This window comes from Gavialis gangeticus, unplaced genomic scaffold (assembly GCF_001723915.1).
Source record: "Gavialis gangeticus isolate Ggan-Ray unplaced genomic scaffold, GavGan_comp1, whole genome shotgun sequence".
Lineage (NCBI taxonomy): Eukaryota > Metazoa > Chordata > Crocodylia > Gavialidae > Gavialis > Gavialis gangeticus.
In genome coordinates this window covers 70,804,261-70,811,261 of record NW_017729029.1, presented here as the reverse complement: position 1 = coordinate 70,811,261, position 7,001 = coordinate 70,804,261, and positions in this window count along the sequence as shown.

Below are 7,001 nucleotides of genomic sequence, written 5' to 3'. Positions count from 1 at the left end.
TGGGCACAGATTCATTTGCATATTCCTACCCATTTTGCCTCCTTATCTTCAGCCTGTCCTTCTCCTACTCCTGGCTCCCCATCTTAGACTCATTTCCCCATCTATCAAGTCTCAGTATCTACTTGACACTGTTCTCATTCCAGTCCCAGTCTTCTTGTCCAGCAAGTCTTAGAATCATCCTTCAGGACTTACCACCAGCTCAGTCTCTCACATTCAGCTCTTCATGCAGCTCTTCTCACCCCTCTACCCACCCTAGTCCATTCAGCTTTAGCCATGAACGCCACGTGTCTCCGGTGGCTGGGGGGGCACAGCGAGCTCCTGCAGGTGGCAGTCATGCTGTCAGCGGCAGGAGTGTGGTGGAGGTAAGTGGGGAGCTGCCACAGGCAGCCACAGTGCTGTCAGCAGCCAAGGCGGGGGACAGGATTGGCAAGTGCTGACCAGTGGTCAGCGACCACCCACAAATACCGCTGGTAGCAGCAGCAGCAGCCAGCAGTGATCATGGACTGCCCACAGACACCACCAGCAGTGTCAGTGGCAAGGGGTGGAGTGGCAAGCAGCGACTACCTGCAGGCACTGCTGACAGTGTCAGCAGAGCCTTTTTGCAGGGGGTGCATCACCATGGTCAGAGGGTGCATGTGCACCCACGTGCACCCCCTACATGTCGCCAATGGCTTCAGCCTTCTCATCCAACCAGGTCCAGCATCCCACAACATAGTCCAACACCAATTCTCAGTTTTCCCTCTCTCCATTTTGCTAGCTTCCAGCACACACCTAGGCTCATAGCCCCAATCACCTCTCCTCCGTGTTCATTTCTTGTGCTCTTCCCACTCCTGTCAGAAAGCTTACTTCTGTATGTTGCCTGGTCCAACAGCGTGGGAAAAAGAATTGAGAGCACAGGTGTGAATCTCTCCCCTCACTGCCAGGTGTCCAGACCTGGCTCTGCCATAGACAGCAGCCCAGACCTACAATTACAGAGGAAGCTCTGCTCAGCATGAGGTGGGAGCCTGACTCTTGATGAAACTGAGTGGCTGAAATCTATTAAGTCCCTTCTGAACACCTGCAAAAGAATCTTTTGAAGGTTTGTGACTTGATGAAACTGGGGCAGATTTTTACAAGGAATGAGAATAAGAAATGGTACGTGCTTGAAAAGCCGTAAGGGCTTCCTCCAAAGTCTGATAGAGATGCTCAATGAAAATTTCACTAGCCATTTTTAACATAGACCAAAGTCTTCCTCTTTAACTTGTGCTACAAATGATGATTTTACCAGCTAATATGAAAAAACCCCCAAACAAAACCCAAACACATGCACCATAGAAACAGGCAAAAGCAGACACCCAGCACAGAAGCCTCAGGAAAAATAGTTAAAGTTTAACTACTACTCAAATTATAAGTAACTAGAAACACAGCCTTAAATGAGAAATGTCAGGCAACCTTAGTAATAGTAATAGCTGTTGCTAGTTGCTCTGCCTGTAGCAATATGTATGTGTGCATATGTGCCTGCAAATGCCCATGAGTGCTTATGCACCCCCTTCTCCATTTCATATCATTACAGAAGCTGTAAGAGTAAACCTATGATTGCCTTTAAAACTTGTATTAATGGTAAGACAAAACCAAACCAAAGGAAACAAAGCATAAAACAGATTCAGTTCAGTACAGATACCTAAATTAGAAACTGCCATTCTCTGGTGTTTGCTCAGCATCCCTGACCCTCATCAGGGAATAAATCAATTTGCAGCAGCTGTGGACAGCTATTTAAATCTAGGGCCAGAAGAGCTTAATTGGAGAATCACTGTTCAAAGTTAAAGGGGTCAGATGATGTTAAGTATACATTTGTCTGAAACAAACTCATAGATCTACACTCCAAGTCATAGGAGGCATCCTGCTATGCTCATAGTTAATAAACAGTGTGCATAAGCCCTGATCTTTGCTGATTTGTGGCTCTTCATTCTGTTTCTGTCTCTGAAAAGAAATGCAGACTGCCAGATAAGGAACCTAAAACTAAATATTTGGCAAATGGATTTAATATGTTTAACAACAGCAGTTAGTAGCTGATATCTATTATTTTAATCTGACACAAACACACACAGGCCAATCATTGCTTACCTAGAAGTGCATAGGACTAGTTGTAAGAGCAAGCAGGATTTAGCCCTCAAATTTTATCTGGCCCTGTTCCCACTGAAGTCAATAGCAAAACTTCCACTCACCTAAATAGCAGCAATACCCTTTACTTTGCGAGTCTGGCTGGTTCTTTTCTGAATAAAATAAACATTCTTTTATTACTTGTAAAAAATAGTGAACTAAAATAGTAACTTGAATTATATTTCCTTCTTGTGCATCCCCAGCACTATAGTCCTTAAAATATATATATATTTAAGTTTTTCATTTAGATGGGGACAAAAATAAGCTTTGAAACCTGGTTCTAATAACAGTTCTAATGTCATTAGTTCTAATATCTTTGTCCAACAATATCAATACTAAACTATTAAATGCCAAAATGTTAACCTTGACTAAGTCTGAACTGAAAAAACCTCCATGTTGTTAGCATGTAATTAGTACTTAATGATATACCACCTTCAAACACTCAATATATAATCTACGATACTACCAATAGTTTGAAGTAGTCACTGACAGCCGAATGGCTTAAATACAAAAAAACAGTTTGAGTCAACTTCATGCCTAGTCAAATTTTTTGTGCAAATCATTTACAACATATGCTGAATTTTAGCATTTTCCCACAGAATATATAGGGCTTCAAATTCCCCCATTTGTGAAATATCAAGCATACAAACATCACTTACTAAATAATAATAATTTTAGATCTGTTTCTGTTTTAACGAGGAAGATCTGCATCCTTTTACTTGCATTCATTAGCACCAAAAGGAATAGTTGTATTGATTTCACTGAAGCTTTTTGCATAAATAAGTGATGTTTTAAATGAGCGAAAGCCTATTGAGAATAAGAAAATATATGGCATTACTATGAGGCCTATCAGGGTTCTGTTAAGTGACCCCAGGATAACTTCAAATCAAATTGGTACAAAAAGACCACTGCTCTTTGGAGTTATAATTTAAATTCTCTTCATCTCGTACCTATAAACAAGAACTGTTATTGGGCTGATTGGAAATAGACAAAGTCAGTCCTGCCATATTGTCACATCTCTTGGAAAATTAAACTTAGAAAGCTATTATTTGGCAGGATAAAACCTATATTGGGCTTATACTAAGCAGCCATAACTTCCCTTTTTTTCCTGGGAGACGAGAATGCTCAGAACCTTGAGAATGGGATCCACTGTTTTAAGCAATGTGCATTTAAGGGAAATCCTCTAACTTGGCTCATATAGCATCTCTCCGTATTTGTCTACTCTTTTGGATATTAAAACAGATTATTAATACATTCTTTGTTAACAATTCTAAGATAGAAGGCTGGGCAAGGTAGCACCTTATACACCAACTCTTTCAGAGACATGAGCTTTTCATAAGCTATACCCTACATTGCCAGATTCTATAAATGCTATTCTAAGGCAAGAAACCTAACCAATGATGTAAGAGATTTCCCACCAATAGATTTCATAGTTGGAAAAATTATTAATTAAAATACCCAAGGCAAAAATGAGGAAGGAAAGAATTTTTTTAACATAACCTGGCAGTGATGTATGGCATCAGGGAGATTTTCTCTCCAGCTGAATGAAGATGAAAACCTCAATACATGGGGAAGCTTTATTATAAACAAACCCTATATAAACAACAACCAAAAAAACCTCTCAAAATTTGGGTCACTAAAAGTCACTCCTCAAGAAAGGAAGTTTGCCTATTTTTTAACTGTGTTAAGAAAATTAGCCATACATATTATCAATATGGTTAGCAGTCTTGTTTTACCTGCTTTGATATTTACCTGAGGTTTCTTTACATTACTTCTCTTCATTACAATCTCCTTCTGTCCTCAAATGCAGAAAAAATTACTTGGACATACAGTTGATTAATGAAAGTGGCATGATGCCAGCAAGGTTTCAAAATGCAGTGTTAGGAGAATTTTGCTCCAGAAAAGCATCACGTGCATAAATGTACTTAAATGGTACCCCTTCTGGATCTGCAATGCTGTAAAAGCATGAATGATCATTTTACTCATAATATCAAGTTGCTCTTCAAAATTACTTGTATTGTAGTTATTACCGTTCTGTTTTGTTACTATAGACTGCTTTCCTGGATTGTGCAACATAAGCTTCTTTTACAAACTACTGATATGCCTGGTAGCAATAATTAATAACCTCTGCCTGGAGATGTAGATAATATATCTTTGTACCCCAAAGGATGAATGCTTTTTCAGCCACCAAAGCAATCATTTTGTGCTATAAACCCAACTATGAATCAACTATTTTGTATAAGTACATATTTTATAATAATTATACATATATTATCTATGTAGTATATGCATAAAGTTCACAAGTTGAGCCTAGTTCAGTAGCTACTCTATTGCTTCAGCGTAACTTCTACTTAACACACCTGGAGAACTGAGCCCATAGGTGCCTAAACATGAACTGGGAGGCTGACTTGATTAATCCAGTTCTGCTGGAGCATGGTAATTACAGCGCTCCAGCCAGCCTCCCTCCATGTCTCATGTATCAGCATCCCCATGCTCCAAAACGGTGCAGGGGTGCTTTAATTAAAGTTTGTTCAACAAGCTTTAGATAAAGTGCCCCCACTGCCATTTTGAAGTGCAGGGACACTGATCCACGAGACTCTCTGCCCCGCCCCCCCAAAGTACATGTAAAAACATCAGCGTTTAGTAAAGCGCAAGGAGGAATAGGGGTAGGAAAAAGCTTCTGTATGCTGACAGAACAAACAAGATAGAAGTTTCTGTATTGGGGTGGGGGGGGGAACTGACGTAGGGTATAATAGAGATTTAGTATCTCTCACATTATTTGAACCAGGACAAACACAATAAAATTATTAGGAAGTGGATTTTAAAAACAAACCGAAGGAACTGTGTTAGTTTGTTTTCGCATAGTGTGCAATGAACTTGTGGAACTCATTGAGACTTGTAATTTAGCCAACTTCAAAAGACAATTGGAAAAATTCATCAAGGATAGGTCAATCACTGGGTATTAAACATTAACTTATGGTAATAACCCACAGAATAGGACTTCCTACGCCTCTAAACCCTGGAAGCTGTAAGGGAAGAGAGTCAGGAACAGATCAGTCTGGTCAAGTCCTGTGGAAATGCTCTTCCTCTTAGCCAGTCTCTGCCACTGTGAAATACAGGATACTCCCTTCAATGAACCTGTGGTCTGACCTAATACTGTACTTCTTACATTCTTAAGCATTTTTTTTAAGTTTGCTTTTCACCTTCCTACAAAATTACAATTTTTTTGTGATACTAGAGATGACAAAGAAATAGAGATAACTAATGTTAATAAAATATTCACACAGTTATGGGCCCAGACCAAGACTGGAAATCCAAGCACTTCCAAAGATCTAACATTTTTTGCACTTGAGCTTATCATTCTGTCAAACAAAAATAAGAATAATAGAAAAAAAATGTTGAAAAGAGACCGTACGGGGTCATTTAGTAGCTTAGAGTAGGATCATCCCTATCTAAACCCTTCCAGTTTGTCTAACTTACTCCTATAAACTTTCAATGATGGAGACAATCTCACTAGGAGATCTGATCTGGTGTTTAACCACCCGCATAGTTAGAACATGTCTTCTTCATGTATTAACAAAATCTTCTTTGTTGCAGCTTAAACCCATTTCTCCTGTCCCTGGTGGGTCTAGAGAAAAAATAATTGCTGTCTTCATTGTAACAACCCCTTTGTAGTCAAAATCCTATCAGACACCTCCTTTAGTATTTTCTTCTTTAGAAACAGTCCCAGTTCCCAATTGCATAATCCCAATTCCTCCAGGTTTTTATCATATGTCATGTTTTGTAGACCTCTAATAATTTTTGTTACTCTCCAATCTGTCGATATCTTTCTTAAAGAAAGAACTGGGCATAGTACTTTAGGTGGGGCCTCCTACAGCTTGACTAGAACAAGAGAATTATTTTCTATGGCCTATAAATGACACTCTTGTTAATACATGCCATAATATACGATTCAGGGATCAGATCCCAGGGATTCGCTTAACTACTAAACTCCAGATGTATGTATCTGTTTATACTGAAAGTGAATCAAAACCAGAAAAGCTTCCTTTTCATTCACTGTGATGATTAAGCAGCTATATTTAAATGTAACCTTTCTTTACACTGCAATTATTAAAAAATAATTGTACACTTGTATAACTATATTTGGTCCATTCCAGACATAAAACTTGTGTCTTAATGAATATTACAAGAACAAGACATGAGTTGCCAGTAGCATTTTACAAGACAGGCCACACACAAATGTGATCAGACATCATATCAGAAATTAATGCAGGATACTATACATTCTAACATGAAATCCCAAATCTGACATGCATTACACAAGCTATATTCAAAGCAGAGAAGTTAAGACATATCCTTGCTTTTAGTGGATAATCTTACCAAATTGTGACACTCTAAATCATATTTAACCTGTAAAAAAATCTCATATTCCTATTATACTTCTATCCACACATACAGATTTGTTTAGATTACTATTTTTCTCTCATCTCTCTTCAGAATCCAAGCTGTCTGTCACTGTTTTTTCATTTATGTTTAAAAATGAAAGTGAATGCAATTAGTTCATAATATCAAAATACATTTACTGAATATAATCATGGTGTACATTGATATTTAATTTAACTCAGAACAGGGTAGTGTGATGTCTTTAGAGGATAAGAAAAAAGAAAAAAAGGCCAATTGGTGAATCTGCATCTAGTTTTTCTTGTATATTTTCCTCTCTATCCAGTACTTTCAACAGTCCCCATCACCACAACAACTAAGCAGTTGTTTCTCCAAGACATGAGAAAAGCAAGCTAAACTACACCTGTTTCTAAAATCATGGTGCTGGAGCATAGAGGAAAAAAAAAAAAAAAAAAAAAAAA